Here is an 18,978-nt window from a genome sequence, read left to right on the forward strand (position 1 = left end):
CACTGTGGTGATTTTTCAAAAATAATAAAAATATAGTTCAATTACCCCAGAATTTAGCAGCTTAAAACAAATATTTCTAATCTCACAAATTTTCTGCAGATACAGATGACAAATAAGCACACATAAGCATGCTCCACATCTTCAGTCATTAGGTAAGCATAACTCAAAAACACAAGATATCAATAGACTCTTTCTAAAATGACTAAAATATAAAAAAAACTAACCATACTAAATGTTTGTGAGGGTGCAGAACAAGAAATTTTATGTACCACTGGTGAGAATGTAAAATACACCTATTCTAGAAATAATTTTGTCAATTTCTTAAAAAATCTTTATATATATATCTGCTATTTCACTCCTAGATATTTACCCAAGAGAAATGAAAGTATATGTTTGTTCAAATACTTGCACATGAATGATCATAGCAGCTTTATTTGTAATACACAAAAACTGGAAACAAACAAAATGTTCAACAACAGATAACAGATTTATTTTGGTATTTCCAAGAAAAATGTATGTGTGATTAACACAATGATAATTTGATGAAACAAAGTGGTCATGGAAGCAGCCAGGGCTAAAAAGATCCCATTCAGTAATATTTAATTTATATAAAATTCCAGAATTTTATAGAGTTAATCTTTATAGAGTGAAGCTAATCTATAGTGAAAGAAAGCATGTCAGTGGTGTCAGGTTCAGGCTATGGTTGGATCACAAAGATGTAAAAGGAAATTTTGAAGGTGATGAATATGTTAATTAACTTTGTTGTAATCAAGTTAATGATGGTTTCATGTGTGTATACTTATGTAGCAATATCCATTTTTATCTGTGTTTGTACTACAATGTCCTAAGAAAGTAAGTGCTCAAAATATATTTATGGTATATATTAATAAACAAATGAATGGTAATATTGCATGTTTATTCCTTGATGGAAAATATATTTTCTAGTTTAGCAAAAAACTATGAAGTACTAGGGCCAGTGCTTTTACTAGAAATTAACAGTGTTTTTAATAACTGGCATAATCCCTTTCTTGAGTTTTATCTACTAGTTGGGAAATTCTTCAGGAACAAAACTCTATCTCATGTATTACTATAATGGCACCAAGTCTGGTATCATGCAAATAATAAAAAGGCATTAGGAATAGTTTTCTTGGATTTCATCAAATTGGTTTCTGGGTCCTTTTTAAAGAAAAGTTTTCAAGTTGATGTATAAAGTCTTAGAAAAGTATAGGAATAATCAATTAAGAAGATTGGTTAGTCACTGTCAAAACACATATCCACTGTCTGTCTAGTATAGATGCCCTCTTCATCTTTGAAATCATTTTCCTTTTGTTACATTGGGATTTACTTATATCTCCTTCTTCAGTGGTCTTTTGCTAAGGAAAAATTTGAGTATCCCTTTTTGTATTTGTTTTTTTTTTTAATTTTTTATTGGTGTTCAATTTACTAACATACAGAATAACCCCCAGTGCCCATCACCCGTTCACTCCCACCCCCGCCCTCCTCCCCTTCTACCACCCCTAGTTCGTTTCCCAGAGTTAGCAGTCTTTACGTTCTGTCTCCCTTTCTGATTCCTTTTTGTATTTGTTTAGTCTTTGTCCCATGGACAATAAGATACAGAGTGGGTGGGCAGGAGCAGGTATTAGTTAACCACAAAAATATGAAAGCTGTGGAGGGCTGTATGACCCCCTAAATGGTGAGTAAAAAAAAGTAAGGAAGGCTGAGACATAGGTGATGACTATAGCACAGATTTGGGCAGTTCAGGTGCTAAAGGCCTTCTGCTGAGCATCTGCTGAGGAGAGGCTGACCACTGCCCAGAGAATCATGGAGTAGGAGACTGTGATGCACAGGATGTCAAAGTCCCCAATCAGAAGGGCAACCATCAGACTATAGATGGCATTGACCTTGATATTGCCACAGGACAACTTGGCCACAGTCATGTGATCACAGTGGGTATGGGAAATTATATTACCCTTGCGATAGGGAAGATGTTTGGTGAGTAATGTAAAAGGAATGGCAAGTATCACACCTAGAGGGAAGGTGAGAAACTTGGCCTTGGCAACGATAGAATTGGTGAGGATAGTGGCATAGCGAAGAGGAAAAGTAGATGGCCACAAAGCAATCCAGGGCCATGAGCATGAGCACCCTAGATTTCCAACGCTGTGACAGTGTAGAGAAAGCACATCTGGATCAGACAAGCATTGAAGCTGACAGCATTTTGTTAAGGATCCCTGGATCATGACCTCCATTTCCAAAAACTATTTTCCCCAGTATTTACTTTTCTATTTAATTATTTATTTTTTTAATTTAAATTCAATTTGCCAACTTATAGTATAACATCCAGTGCTCATCCCATTAAATGCCCTCCTTAGTGCCCCTCACCCAGTCACCCCATCCCCCAACTCTTTCCTTCCACAACCCTTTGTTTGTTTCCCAGTGTTAGGAGTTTCTCATGGTTTGTCTTCCTCTCTAATTTTTCCCCAGTGTTTAAAGCAGAAGCACTGCTAAGCCAGGTATTCCATAATTCCTTCCCACTGCCACCCTACCTGTAGGGTCTCACTTCACTTGTATGAAGCTTCAAAGTATATAATACACTCCCCTCACTTTATGGTACCATAAATTTAGGTGGCAGGACATATTAACAGGAGGAGAAAGAGATCAAGATAATCTTGTCTGTTATACCTGTTACTAAAAGCTACCTTTTATTTAGTCTGATCTCTGTATTCTGCCTTCAATTTTTATTTTTTTTCATTCAATATTTCTTCCTAAGAAAGTGGTAGAAAATATGCCTAATAACAAACAATTGAAACTGAAGAGTCATTGCTATAAGAGTGATTATGTCCAAAGTTTCCTTGCAGGACTATAGACTGGACTGGCTTATTGTATTCCATGGAATCCAGAGAAAAGGTTACACCACTGTACTGAAGTCCTTCAAGCATCTCACAAGGAGAGGAATCTCTGTTATCTTGTTAAGTATTGAGCAAATTCATGCAAAACAAGTATTCATTCATTTTGTCCCTCAAGGCATGAAGAGCAAATTAATTACTTCCATTTGGGTGATGGCATGTGGGAGCAGGGGTTGAAAATAAAATTTTAATTCATATTACCCAGTTAAAGTCCAAGGTGTGTGAAAGTGAAAGAGTGGAATTCTAAGTGAACAAAAAGGTAAGCCAAGAGGAAAGAAGGGGTTGAATTTTCATTTTGGAAGAAAGAAATTGACAAAATTAAATATTTTCATTCTGAAAATAATAGAACTTTATTTCAGATAGGACATTCTACATGTTTAAATATTTTTTATTTACTTTTAAGATTTTATTTATTTATTCATGAGAGATCCATAGAGAGAGGCAGAGACATAGGCAGAGGAAGAAGCAGGCTCCCCCATTGGGAGCCCAGTGGAGTTCCATCCTGGGATCCCAGGATCATAACCTGAGTCAAAGGCAGACACACCTCGTTGAGCCACCCTGCCCCTCCCCCCACCCCACCAATTTTAACTTTTAAAAATATTTCTTATAACCTATCTTTTCTTTTACCATGTTTTAGGCCCCCAAAGCTCTTTCCTGGACAACTGAAGCATTACAGACTCCAAATTGCCTTCATTTCCTGTTTTGTTCCCTAAGTTTGTAGAGATTATTATTTCAATAATTACTTAACAATTTCAACAGCTATTCAATAAACTATTATTATTTGACAATTATTTGTTGAAATTGAACAATTCCAAACTATATAGCTTAGCATATAGTCTCCTTAAATATTTAGTTGATCTGTAACTCTTCAATGACTACTGTGTGTGATCATTTATCTTTGTCATTGTTTCCACACCTCTTCTACCTCCCAAATTCCAAAAGAGAAAGCTAAGATATCTCTTTTGAATGCCACTCAGATTCACAACTCTTTTTTTAGTAGTAGAAGTTCCAGGGTTAGAAGCAATGTATATCTGAATTGGTTTTCCTTTTTTCTCATGTAGCCACTATTGACTCTTCACTTTTACTATCCCCAGGATGCTGAGAATATTCTAATTCATTTGATGGAGATCAGGTGGGTTTTGTTTGGTTTTGGTTTTGGTTTTGGTTTTGGTTTTGGTTTTGGTTTTGCTTTGTTTTGTTTTGTTTTGTTTTTAGCAGAGAGAGAACACAAGAGGGAGGAGCAGAGGGAGGAAAGAGAATCTCAAGTAGACTATGTCCTGAATGTGGAGCCTGACACAGGGTTCATCTTAGGACCCTGAGATTATGACCTGAGCTGAAACCAAGAGTTGGATTCTTAACTGACTGAGCCACCCAGGTACCCCAGCGGGGATCAGTTTTGAGGGTTGCCTCACACATGATCTTCAACCATACATTCACTGGAAGATAAATCATTATATTGATCATCATGGCTTTTGATTATTATGTTGCAATCTGCAGTCCTCTTTAGTAAAACCAGATGCTCACAGACAGAATTATGACTTTCATTAGAATCTATCCCTGAGGGTGAAGTTTTTTGGGTCGTAGGATATACATATATACATATATACATTTCTAATGAAATTCATGATTCTATGATATATATATATAACTATATATAGTTAAAGATATATATAAAGATATATATATATGCATATATATTCATTTCTAATGAAATTCATAATTCTGTCTGTGAGATTATATATATATATTTATTTATTTATTTATTTAATAATTTCAAAATATTGTCCAAAGTGGAGTATACCAATTTATACCTTGGACTTCACAGAATAGAAGTTTCCATTGCTCTGTTTTCTAACTGTTCATATTGAAAGTGTTTTCATTTAGCAAACTGGTACACATGTCAAGATATGTCATTGTGATTTTAATTTGCATTTCTCTGTTATTAATGAGGTTTCAAATCCTGTTATTTATTTCTTGGCTATTTAAGTTTCTATTTTTTTACATTTATTTTTATTTAAGTTCGATTTGCCAACATATAGTATAAGACCCAGTGCTCATCCCATCAAGTGCCCTCCTTAGTGCTTGTCACCCAGTTACCCCAACCCCCTGCCCACCTCCCCTTCTGCAACTCTTTCTTTGTTTCCCAGAGTAGGAGTCTCTCATGGTTTGTTTCCCTCTCTATTTTTCCCACTCCATTCCCCTCCTTTCCCTTTTAATCCCTTTTACTATTTCTTATATAAATTTCTACTTTTAAGAAGTGTCTGTTAATCAGTGAGAACTGTTGCAAACTGACCTTAGAGTCACCAGGGAAAACTCAGACTTTAAATGACACATCATAAATCCTACCGTCCTTAGCTTATTCATGAATTAAAAACTATACATCCAATATCTCCAGAGATAAATATGCAATGTTTCCAATACAGCCATAAATTAACTTCATCTTTTAAAACCTGTGTAAAATCAATACAATTTCTTCTTGATAATCAGGCTTAACTATCCTAACTAGGAAGATGCCATGACATATCCGTAATGACTGGGGTGGGGGGGGGCGTGGAATCTTAAATATTAATTAAATAGAATCATGGCTGTATTTTCTAGTAGAAGTATATCTCTCTTGGTAACTAAGACTTCCAACCTTTCAAATCCATAGTTATGAAGATAGGAAGATATATTCTGGGAATAACTCAAAAAAATTTTCATATAAGTTAAAGGTTATTGCTTCTTTGTTTTATGCCATTTCAGCTTACCAAAGATGTTACAGAAATGCACTACTTTTGGAAAGCAAGGGAAACCTATATACCATGCTGAGCTAAGCAGAAAGGGAGAGGGAGATGAGGTCTCAAAGGGGAGGAATTCACAGGAAGCTGAAAATAGATGGTTGGTAAACAAAGGTTGCTGCATCATGCAAATAAGTCTTTCCCATATAAGAAGTTATTTTTGATCATAGCTCTCTTCCTAGTACAGACCTGTCATCTAAATTCTTTTAGGAAGTTAAGGGTTTGGTAAAAAGCTCTTCCTGAGTCTACTGGGCCTTGATTGTTTTTAGCTCTAAATAATCCACAAGCCAAAGAGGCATATACTGTGGTTGCCTGCCTTGAACCCCCTCAGTTATGGCATGTAATAGAAAGTTTACTCTGCATGCTATCCCTTGACTACTAGAATTAGAAATCTGGCTGGAGAGGATATGGCACCATAAATTGTCCAATTGTTCTTTTTTTTATTTTTTTTTATTTTTTATTGGTGTTCAATTTACTAACATACAGAATAACCCCCAGTGCCCGTCACCCATTCACTCCCACCCCCGCCCTCCTCCCCTTCCAACACCCCTAGTTCGTTTCCCAGAGTTAGCAGTCTTTACGTTCTGTCTCCCTTTCTGATATTTCCCACACATTTCTTCCCCCTTCCCTTATATTCCCTTTCACTATTATTTATATTCCCCAAATGAATGAGAACATATAATGTTTGTCCTTCTCCGACTGGCTTACTTCACTCAGCATAATACCCTCCAGTTCCATCCACGTTGAAGCAAATGGTGGGTATTTGTCATTTCTAATAGCTGAGTAATATTCCATTGTATACATAAACCACATCTTCTTTATTCAAGCATATGCCACATACTGTAGGATAGCACCTCCATTTGGAGGTGTTTTTTTTCCCAACTGGCAGTTTTCTTTATCCTGTATAATCTATCCCATTATCCTCTTAGCCCATATGCTTTGGGTGATAAATACATTGCAAATACCATGAATTCAATGGGTGTAATTAGAGTGTTACAACTCTGTATTTGAGAAATCAATTGTTTGGAGTCAGAATAATGTTATATGAACCCCTAACCACATGTTGTGGTTCTATGAGTAGTATTGCAGACAATAAAGACATATTTGCATTTGACATTCATATCTCCTCACATAAAGAAATGTCACTCATGCTATTACTCACATCATCATGGAATCCACCAACAATTGGCTGGGCACTTCTCCCAAGAAAATGGTCTCATATCAGAGGTTCAAAAACTGGTCTCTGCTTTTGGATGGCTGAGCATTCTGGAGAAACTGTTAAGAAATCAACCTGGATCAGGGTAATTATATGCATATTAGCAGGAAGAAATGTGTAAAAATGTTATTCGTAATAGCTCAAACCTGAATGAACTTAAATGTCTATTGATGGTAGAGGTAATTGAAAGACATGTAGTATATTCACATAATGAATTACAAAGCAGCAATAGACATTGTAGAATCACAGATGTATGCAACAACATGGATTATTCTTATGTTGAACAATAAAAGCCAGGCACAAAAGAATATATACCATATGGTCCCATTTATATAAGAAAATGTGTAAATGACACTGCTTTACACCTGCAAATGGCAAATATTTGAAAACCAACAACATTTTTTGATGGACATAGGGAAATAGTTGATCTTGTACTTTTTTCATGCGTGTGCAAATTGATATCACCTCTCTGAAGAGAGGGAAGATGTCCTAAGATCCAACAATTCCTCTCAGAAATAATTTTTAAGTTTCCATTTAAACTTAAATGGAAAAGATGAGGTTTGCAAAGTTTATGCCCCCCAACATAGTTTAGATATATTCCAAATGTAAAAAAGGGAAATTATCATACAAAGATGAAAGAACCTGTACATAAAGAGATTTGAGATGCAGGAATAACAACATATAAAGTAAAAAGTAGTGAAGTATTGAATATGCTACCACTTAGATTTTTAAGTCTATATACATGGAATAATCTGAAAGCATACATAAGAGCTGCTGATGGTGATTGCATCCAGAGAGGATTTTTTGGGTTGTGAGAGATTTAATTTCACTATATGATGTTTGGTAAATTGGAATATTGAATTTCATGCATATATGTCCAATATGTATGAAACTGAAGGAAACCAGAATTTGCAAACTCATTATATGCCTCTGTGGCATAAAATTTATTTTGAGCTGAAGGCAATTAAGAAGCAAGCACAGAAAAAGTTTCCACTTTTTTGCCTAGAGGCAAGAAAGAAATTATTTGTGGAAACAGACTCTCACCAGCCCAGCAATGGCACCAAAGGAACCTACAAACAAACCTGTGACACTGTTACCTTCCGTGTTACTTCTTTACCATTTACTCTCCCTGACCCAAACATCTGTGTCAATTCTCCCCAACTCTATTGTTTCTTTGTCTAAAAAAGTATAGGGCAGCCCAGGTGGCTCAGCAGTTTAACACCACCTTCATCCAGGGTGTGATCCTGGGGACCTGGAATCGAGTCCCACGTCGGGCTCCCTGCATGAAGCCTGCTTCTCCCTCTGCTGGTGTCTCTGCCTCTCTCCCTCTCATGAATAAATAAGTAAAATAAAATAAAACTTTAAAAAAGTTTAAAAGCTTCCTGCTCTGGTCATTTCTTCATTCTCTTATGAAGGCTCCCATGTACATGTAAAAATTCAATGAAATGTGCATACTTTTCTTCTGTTTGTCTCTCTTTCTCAGTTTAATTTCAGACCTGTCAGGGAACCTAAGAAGAAACTTCCCCATCCCCTACAAAACAAAATATATGACCACTATCTAAAACACAAATTATAAGTTGGGAATATATTTATTGGCATGAAAATGTTCATAATATGTTATGAAATAAAACGAGAGTTAAAAATTTTTATGATATAAACACATTTTAAGACATGTTAGATATGGATCTTTTTTTCCCTCTTTATCTATTTTCTAGTTGGCTCTTTTTCTACTTTCACATGGCAATTTAAATGTCTCTTTCTCAGCATAGTTTCCTACTCACTTTTTCTAGATTAAGTCCCTGACAAAATGCTTTCATTGTACTTACCATATGGCAGGCAATCACTCTGGAGTTTGAGACACATCAGTAAACAAATAAGGTGTATGTCTTATGATACTAAAATCCTAAAGAGCAGAGTTGGAGAGGGCATCTAATAAACAGTAACATAGTGACTAGGTAAGATGTATTATAAAACGGAGAGAACTATGCACTATAAAAAATGAGAGCAGTACAAAGAAAATCAGAAGTGCTAGATAGGACTTTCCTAATATGATGTTAGACTGGATATCTTTGATATGATTGCACTTGAACAAGAGGTTGATATTCCCATTCATGATGAGAGAAAGTTACAGTAGCTACAATGTAAGTATTTAATTATTAATATTTGTCTTCAGGCCCTTTGACCCTTTGAAAGAGTCTTCTGTCAGGATGAACCAGAAAGGAGGCAATAATAGTGTTGGTGCATGAGACTGTCCTACGATGCACCTGAAGAATCTGATGTCAGACCCTCTGTATTTTAATAAGCCATTTAAAAGAATCCATTGAAGTAGTACAGGGTCAACAGGGGACTTTTCACCATCCCAGTCATAAAGAATGGGCCACAAACCCTTAAGTTTTTAATCTCTTGGAGAAATCATGCAGTATTTTTTTTAAATTTAAATTCTATTAACCAACATACAGTAGTACATCATTAGTTCCAGATGTACTGTTCAATAATTTATCAGTTGTGTATAACACCCAGTGCTCATCACATCATGTGCCTTCCCTAATGCCCATAATCTAATCTCTCCTTCCTTACATCCCTCTCCTCTCCAGCAACCCTCAGTTTGTTTCCTATAGTTAAGTCTTTCATGGTTTTCCTCCCTCTCTGGTGACTTCCCATTCAGTTTTCCCTCCCTACCCCTATGATCCTCTGCACTGTTTCTTCTATTTCATATATGAATAAAACAATATGATAATTGTCTTTCTATGAATGACCCACTTTGCTCAGCATTATACCTTCCAGTTCCACCAACATCAATGTAAATGGTAAAGACTCATCTTTTCTGATGGCTGAATGATACTCCATTCTATATGTGATATATATATATATATATATACACACACACACACACACACATATATATATATATCTCACATCTTTATCCACTCACCTGTCAAAGGACATCTCAGTTCTTTCCCAGTTTGGCTATTGTGGACATTGATGCTATGAACATTGGGGTGCAGGTGCCCCTTCGGATCACTACATTTGCATTTTTGGGGTAGATCCCTAATAGTGCAATTGCTGGGTCATAGAGTAATTCTATTTTTAACTTCTTGAGGAACCTCCATACTATTTTCCAGGGTGGCTGTACAAGTTTGCATTCTCACCAACAGTGTAAGAAGACTCCTCTTTTCCTGCATCCTCACCAATATTTATTGTTTCCTGTCTTGTAAATTTTAGCCATCCGATTGGTGTGAGGTGGTATCTCATTGTGGTTTTGATTTGTATTCCCCTGATGCCAAGTGATGTGGAACATCTTTCATGTGTCTGTTAGCCAGATGTAGGTCTTCTCTGATGACATGTCTGTTCATGACTTCTGTCCATTTTTTGATTGGATTATTTGTTTTTTTGTTTGTTTGTTTGTTTTGTTTTTGGATTATTTGTTTTTTAGGGTGTTGAGTTTATTAGTTCTTTACAGATCTTGGATCCCAGCCCTTTATCTGATATGTCATTTGCAAACAACTTCTTACATTCTGTAGGTTGCCTTTTAGTTTTATTGACTGTTTCTTTTGCTGTGTAGAAGCTTTTCATCCTTAAAAAAAATTATTTATTTGAGAGAAAGAGAATGAGTGGTGGGGTGAGGCAGAGGAAGAGACAGAGAAACAGACTCCTTGATGGGCAGAAAGCATCACATGGGGCTTGATCCCAGGACCCGGAGATCATGACCAGAGCCAAAGGCAGACACTTAACAGACTGAGCCACCCAGGGGCCCCCAGAAGCTTTTTATCTTGATGAAGCCCCAATAGTTCATTTTTGCTTTTGTTTCTCTTGCCTTTGGAGATGTGTCTAAGGAGGAATTGCTGCATCTGAGGTCAAAGAGGTTGCTGCCTCTGTTATTCTATTGGATTTTGATGCATTCCTGTCTCATATTTAAGTCTTTCATCCATTTTGAGTTTATCTTTGTGTAGATGTAAGAAAATGGACCAGTTTCATTCTTCTACATGTGGTTATCCAATTTTTCCAACACCGTTTATTGAAGAGACTGTCCTTCTTCCAGAGCATATTTTTCCTGCTTTGTCAAAGATGAGTTGACCATAGAATTAAGGGTCCATTTCTGGGTTCTCTATTCTGTTCCAATGACCTGTGTGTCTGTTTTTGTGCAAGTACCACACTCTCTGGATGATCATAGCTTTGTAATAGTTTGAAGTCTGGCATTGTGATGCCATCAGGTTTGTTTTCTTGTTCAACATTTCTCTGGCTATTTCAGATCTTTTCTGGTTCCATACAAATTTTAGGATTCTTTGTTCCAGCTTTCTGGAAAATGTCAATTGTATTTTGATAGGAATTGCATTGCATATGTAAATTTCCCTGGGTAGCATAGACATTTTAAAAATATTTATTCTTCTAATCCCTGAGCATGGGATGTTTTTCCATTTCTTTGTTAAATGGAACATAAGTGTTCTGTAGCTTTTAGAGTACAGATCCTCTATCCCTATACTGTGAAGAGTTTTAGTCAAGAAAGGATGCTAGTATTTTGTCAAGTGCTTTTTCTGTATCAATTGAGAGGATTGCATATTTCTTTTTTTTTTTTTTTGGCATAATACTTTATTTTGCTTCATTCTTAGAACAATTCTGTAGGGGTGTATTTTTTTTAATTAACATCTTTTTTAAAGATATTTTATTTATTTATGTATTCATCACACACACACACACACACACACACACACACACACACACAGGCAGAGACACAGGCAGAAGGAGAAGCAGGCTCCATGCACAGAGCCCGACGTGGGACTCAATCCCAGGTCCCCAGGATCAGGCCCTGGGCTGAAGGCAGGCGCTAAACCGCTGAGCCACCTGGGCTGCCCTAAATAACATCTTCTAAATGAAGTTAGAAGTGTTTACATTTTTAAAGAATTATTTATTTATTTATTTAGCCTTTTTTTATTTTTTTAATAATAAATTTATTTTTATTGGTGTTCAATTTGCCAACATACAGAGTAACACCCAGTGCTCATCCCATCAAGTGACCCCCTCAGTGCCCATCACCCATTCACCCCCACCCCCCACCCTCCTCCCCTTCCATCACCCCTAGTTCGTTTCCCAGAGTTAGGAGTCTTTATGTTTCTTATCCTTTCTTTTATTAACGTGCTGTATCACACTGATTGATTTGCAAATGTTGAACCACCCTTGCAGCCCATCAATAAATTGCACTTAGTCATGATGAATAATCCTTTTAATATACTGTTGGATCCTATTGGCTAGTATCTTGGTAGGTATTTTGGCATCCACATTCATCAGAGATGAATTCTTCTTTTTGATGGGGTCTTTAACTGGTTTTAGGATCCGGATAATGCTGGCCTCATACAATGAGTTTGGATTTTTCCTTTCCATTTAATTTTTTTGGAAACAGCTTCAAAAAAATAGGTATTATTTCTTCTTTAAATGATCGGTAGAATTCCCCTGGGAAACCATCTGGCCCAGGACTCCTTTTTGTTGGGAGGTTTTTGATGACTGCTTCAGTTTCCTTGCTGGCTATGGATCTGTTCAGGTTTTCCATTTATTCCTGTTTCAGTTTTGGTAGTTTATAAGTCTCTAGGAATCCATCCATTTCTTCTAGATTGCCTAATTTGTTAGCGTATAATTGTTCATAACATATTCTTCAAATTGTTTTATTTCCTTAGCATTGATTGTGATCTCTCCTCTTTCAGTCATGATTTTGTTAATTTGGGTCCTTTCTCTTTCCTTATCAATAAGTCTGGCTACGGATTTATTGATCTTTTTAATTCTTTCAAAGAACCAGCTTCTAATCTCACTGACTGGTTCTACTATTCTGGTTTCTATTTCATTGGCTTATGTTTTAATCTTTATTATTTACCTTCTCCTGCTGAGTTTGGGCTTTATTTGCTGTTCTTTCTCTAGCTCCTTTAGGTGTAAGGTTAGCTTGTATATTTGAGATTTTTCTAATTTTTTGAGAAGGGCTTGTGTTGCAATGTACTCTGCTGTATTCCAAAGGTTTTGAACAATTTCATTTTCATTTTCATTTATTTCCAAGAATTTTTAAAATTCTTATTTAATTTCCTGGTTGACTCATTCTTTCTTTAGTAGGATGTTCTTTAACTTTGAAGTGTTTATGTTCCTTCCACATTTATACTTGTGATTGAGTTCAAGTTTCAAAGCATTGTGATCTGAAAATATATAGGGAATAATCCCATTTTTTGGTATCAGTTGAGACCTCATTTGTGATGCAGTATGTGGTCTATTCTGGAAAATGTTCCATGGGCACTAGGGAAGAATATGTATTCTTTTGCATTAGGATGGAATGTTCTGAATATATCTCCTAAATCCATTTGGTCCAATGTGTCATTCAAAGCCCTGTTTCCCTGTTATCTTCTCCTTAGATGATCTGTTCATTGCTATGAGTGGGGTGTTAACAACCTGTACTATTATTTTATTGCTATCAATGTATTTCTTTAATTTTAGTTATTAATTGGTTTATATAACTGGCTACTCCTACATTAGGAGCATAAATATTTATAATTGTTAGATCTTCTTGTTGGAAAGACCCTTTAAGTATGATATAGTGCTCCTCTTCATCCAGTACTATAGTCTTTGGTTTAAGATCTAGTTTTTTTGGGCAGCCCGAGTGGCTCAGCGCTTTAGCGCCGGCGTTGGCTCACAGAGTGATCCTGGAGACCAGGGATTGAGTCCCAGGTCTGGATCCCTGCATGGTGTCTGCTTCTCCCTCTGCCTGTGTAGAGACAGATCTCTCTCTCTCTCTTTCTCTCGTCTCTCATGAATAAATAAATTAAAAACCTTAAAAAAATCGAATTTTTCTGATACAAGGATTGCTATCCCATCCCTGCTGGATCAGGCACCCCTGTTCTTTCTGTGACTCTGGGGTCTTGAGACCACATAGTCCCACCTAAGATTCTGGCCTGCTTCACCACTGAGCATCTTTCAGCCAGGGACATCTCTCACTGGAGTAGATTTCTAAAGGTTCCGATTTTGTGCTCTGGTACTATATCACTTTCTAGTAGCTGGCTTTCAGAGGCTCCCACCCCAACCACAGCCATTTATCTTCCAGTATATTCCCTCATTTTCCTTCTCAGCACTCCTACCTTGCAAAAAGTGTTTGGTTTTCTATTTGTAGAATTCCAGCAATTCTTTTCTTACTTGTCAGGTTGAATTCATAGGTGTTCAAAATGGTTTGATGGTTATCTAGATAAATTCAGGGTACCTGGTAAAACATAGGGGACCTACTCTTCCGGTATCTTGCTTCCTCCCCATCATGCAGTATATCATAGACATTACGATCAAAGACTCTGGAACCAAGCTGGCTGGGTTTGAGTCCATTCTCTATCACTCACTGGATACGTAACTTTCATTTAGTCATTAATCTCTCTGTACCTCAGTTTGCTTGTCTACAAACTGAGCCTAAAATAGCATCATCCTCATAGTTATTTTAGGATCAAATAAGGATATACTTTTTGGAAAAGTACCTAGAAAATAAACGTGTATGTTTTTGTTGTTACTATCATTTTCTGGAAAACTGTTTTTTGTGGAGGCAAGCTGTCAACCCTTCAACAAAGAGTTACTCAGGAGGAATTTGTAAGGAATCTTCACTCTGCCAGAAAGACTCAAAGACTGAGAAGCCAGGTGAGATGCTGGAGAAGTGAGTAGAAACTGAAAAAACTGAGTTTCCAGCAATGAGAGAAGAAAGATGGAGGAGGAAGGAGAGGGAGAAAGGCTTCAGGGGCAGAGATTATGCTGGAGATCTGATCAGTCCGGCAGGTGACAGGCCAGGCAGCTACTTTCAGATGAAGGGCAGTTCTAAGAACTTGGTATCTCTCAAAGTCCAAGAACAGAGGTTGTCATGCCTGAGGTCACACAGAAACTCACAGACAGAGCACTTCTAGGTCCAACCTCTATCTGTCTTTCTGAGTCTTTTGTTCCTCCTCCTTTCTCTTTTATCTCCAGTCACTCCAAAACATTTCTAGGCTTAAATTGGCTATGCTTTGGTTAGCCTTAATAATGTGCATATATTTTTTCATTTTTAAAAAATAATAATCCCCACCAGGCTTTCTCTTTAAATACTTATACACATATTAAGATTCATCTCATCTGCTACTTTCTCTGTAAAATCTTTACTTACCACCACAATGGCTATTGATAATAATTTAGTTTTCATGAATTTTGTAACATTTTTTTGTACAATACCCTGTTACCATTTTATAATAATGATTCCATCGCATTTTATATCTTATACTATATTAGAAATTCATTAGTGTGTTTGTATTCACTTATGTTTTTCAGTGCATAACATGGAGTTAGTCACATAGAATATATCCAGAGAACTGTGTGGGCTGATTTTTATAATTTTGGAGATAAAATAAAACTGATTATCTACTACTTTTATAATTGGAAAGATTTCTCCTCAAACTATAATGTTCGGAATGAATCAGAGTTGAAACATTTAAGTTACAATAATAACAATAATCTCAGCTATAATTTCTGAAGTGGTTAGTACGTATATTATGCTAAGTGCTCTTTTTTCTTGCATTAAAGCATTTAACAAGCCAGATAAATCTTTGTAGTATGTTTTTCTCACATTTTATTAAAAGTATAGAAGCTGAAATTTAGACAGATTAAATAGCCTGTTAAAGTCTAGTGCCTAGAAATGAAGACATAAGATTTAAATCTTGGGACTATCTGAATACAAAACTTATGTTTCCCCCAACTCTTTCCTAACTAACATTTTATTCTCTCTATACTGTGTCCATTGTTATCATCTATCCTCTTTACTTCATTTACATTTCCTCTCAAGTGTTCCTGGCTTGAGTCCAGATTCTGAGCACCCTGAACTCAGGGATTACTTCATAGTCGACTCTGCCTCTCTCTCTCATTAACCCTAAGGTATAACAGATAATATGACCTATATAAGTATCTCAATATGAGTGAATAAGTGAATGAATTATAACACATACTCATCATTTAACTGTTGCATTTGTCTGTTTCACTGACAACATGACAATTACATTTTGTAGGTGCATTTTAAACTTTATTTATTTATTTATTTAATTTATTTTTTAAAATAAATTAATTTTTTATTGGTGTTCAATTTATCAACATACAGAATAACACCCAGTGCACATCTCGTCAAGTGCCACCCTCAGTGCCCGTCACCCATTTACCCCCAACCCCACCCTCCTCCACCTCCACCACCCCTAGTTCCTTTCCCAGAGTTAGGAGTCTTTATGTTCTCTCTCCCATTCTGATATTTCCCACACACTTCTCCCTTCCCTTATATTCCCTTTCACTATTATTTATATTCCCCAAATGAATGAGAACATATAATGTTTGTCCTTCTCCGATTGACTTACTTCACTCAGCATAATACCCTCCAGTTCCATTCACGTTGAAGCAAATGGTGGGTATTTGTTGTTTCTAATGGCTGAGTAATATTCCATGGTATACATAAACCACATCTTTATCCATTCATCTTTCGAAGGACACCTAGGCTCCTTCCACAGTTTGGCTATTGTGGACATTGCTGCTAGAAACATCGGGGTGCAGGTGTCCCGGCGTTTCACTGCATCTGTATCTTTGGGGTAAATCCCCAACAGTGCAATTGCTGGGTCATAGGGCAGATCTATTTTTAACTCTTTGAGGAATCTCCACACAGTTTTCCAGAGTGGCTGCACCAGTTCACATTCCCACCAATAGTGTAAGGGGTTCCCTTTTCTCTGCATCCTCTCAAACATTTGTGGTTTCCTGCCTTGTTAATTTTCCCCATCCTCACTGGTGTGAGGTGGTATCTCATTGTGGTTTTGATTTGTATTTCCCTGATGGCAAGTGATGCAGAGCATTTTCTCATGTGCATGTTGGCCATGTCTATGTCTTCCTCTGTGAGATTTCTGTTCATGTCTTTTGCCCATTTCATGATTGGATTGTTTGTTTCTTTGGTGTTGAGTTGAATAAGTTCTTTATAGATCCTGGAAACTAGCCCTTTATCTGATAGGTCATTTGCAAAAATCTTCTCCCATTCTGTAGGTTGTCTTTTAGTTTTGTTGACTGTATCCTTTTCTGTGCAAAAGCTTCTTATCTTGATGAAGTCCCAATAGTTCATTTTTGCTTTTGTTTCTTTTGCCTTCGTGGATGTATCTTGCAAGAAGTTACTGTGGCCGAGTTCAAAAAGGGTGTTGCCTGTGTTCTCCTCAAGGATTTTGATGGAATCTTGTCTCACATTTAGATCTTCCCTCCATTTTGAGTTTATCTTTGTGTATGGTGCAAGAGAGTGGTCTAGTTTCATTCTTCTGCATGTGGATGTCCAATTTTCCCAGCACCATTTATTGAAGAGACCGTCTTTCTTCCAATGGATAGTCTTTCCTCCTTTATAGAATATTGGTTGACCATAAAGTTCAGGGTCCACTTCTGGGTTCTCTGTTCTGTTCCATTGATCTATGTGTCTGTTTTTGTGTCAGTACCACACTGTCTTGATGACCACAGCTTTGTGGTACAACCTGAAATCTGGCTGTAGATTTCAGCCAGAAATCTGAAATTTCTGAACCATATGAAATGGTTTTCTCTTTTATTTATTTTTTTTAAATTTTTATTTATTTATGATAGTCACACACACACAGAGAGAGAGAGGCAGAGACACAGGCAGAGGGAGAAGCAGGCTCCATGCACCAGGAGCCCAAGGTGGGATTAGATCCCGGGTCTCCAGGATCACGCCCTGGGCCAAAGGCAGGCGCTAAACCGCTGCGCCACCCAGGGATCCCCCGGTTTTCTCTTTTAAAATTGGTTTTCAGATATGGTTTTCTTTTTTAAAATTCCACTGGCTATTCGGGGTCTTTTCTGATTCCACACAAATCTTAAAATAATTTGTTCTAACTCTCTGAAGAAAGTCCATGGTATTTTGATAGGGATTGCATTAAATGTGTAAAATGCCCTGGGTAACACTGACATTTTCACAATATTAATTCTGCCAATCCATGAGCATGGAATATTTTCCCATCTCTTTGTGTCTTCCTCAATTTCTTTCAGAAGTGTTCTATAATTTTTAGGGTATAGATCCTTTACCTCTTTGGTTAAGTTTATTCCTAGGTATCTTATGCTTTTGGATGCAATTGTAAATGGGATTGACTCCTTAATTTCTCTTTCTTCAGTCTCATTGTTAGTGTATAGAAATGCCACTGATTTCTGGGCATTGATTTTGTATCCTGCCATGCTACCAAATTGCTGTATGAGTTCTAGCAATCTTGGGGTGGAGGCTTTTGGGTTTTCTATGTAGAGTGTCATGTCATCAGCCAAGAGGGAGAGTTTGACTTCTTCTTTGCCAATTTGAATGCCTTTAATGTCTTTTTGTTGTCTGATTGCTGAGGCTAGGACTTCCAGTACTATGTTGAATAGCAGTGGTGAGAGTGGACATCCCTGTCTTGTTCCTGATCTTAGGGGAAAGGCTCCCAGTGCTTCCCCATTGAGAATGATATTTGCTGTGGGCTTTCCTAGATGACTTTGAAGATGGTGAGGAATATTCCCTCTATCCCTACACTCTGAAGAGTTTTGATCAGGAATGGATGCTGTATTTTGTCAAATGCTTTCTCTGCATCTAATGAGAGGATCATATGGTTCTTGGTTTTTCTCTTGCTGATATGATGAATCACATTGATTGTTTTACGAGTGTTGAACTAGCCTTGCGTCCCAGAGATAAATCCTACTTGGTCATGGTGAATAATTTTTTTTAATGTACTATTGGATCCTATTGGCTAGTATCTTGTTGAGAATTTTTGCATCCATGTTCATCAGGGATATTGGTCTGTAATTCTCCTTTTTGGTGGGGTCTTTGTCTGGTTTTGGAATTAAGGTGATGCTGGCCTCATAGAACGAATTTGAAAGTACTCCATCTCTTTCTATCTTTCCAAACAGCTTTAGTAGAATAGGTATGATTTCTTCTTTAAACGTTTGATAGATTTTCCCAGGGAAGCCATCTGCCCCTGGACTCTTGTGTCTTGGGAGGTTTTTGATGACTGCTTCAATTTCCTCCCTGGTTATTGGCCTGTTCAGGTTTTCTATTTTCTTCCTGTTCCAGTTTTGG

At 36.9% G+C, this 18,978-nt stretch overlaps 1 pseudogene; it reads right to left on the bottom strand.

The window, feature by feature from the left end:
• Positions 1-1,545: 1,545 nt before the first annotated feature.
• On the bottom strand, positions 1,546-9,842 carry LOC140615253 (olfactory receptor 52N1-like; annotated as a pseudogene).
• Between the last annotated feature and the right edge of the window lie 9,136 nt (positions 9,843-18,978).

The sequence above is a fragment of the Canis lupus genome, chromosome 23, assembly GCF_048164855.1.
Source record: "Canis lupus baileyi chromosome 23, mCanLup2.hap1, whole genome shotgun sequence".
NCBI lineage: Eukaryota > Metazoa > Chordata > Mammalia > Carnivora > Canidae > Canis > Canis lupus.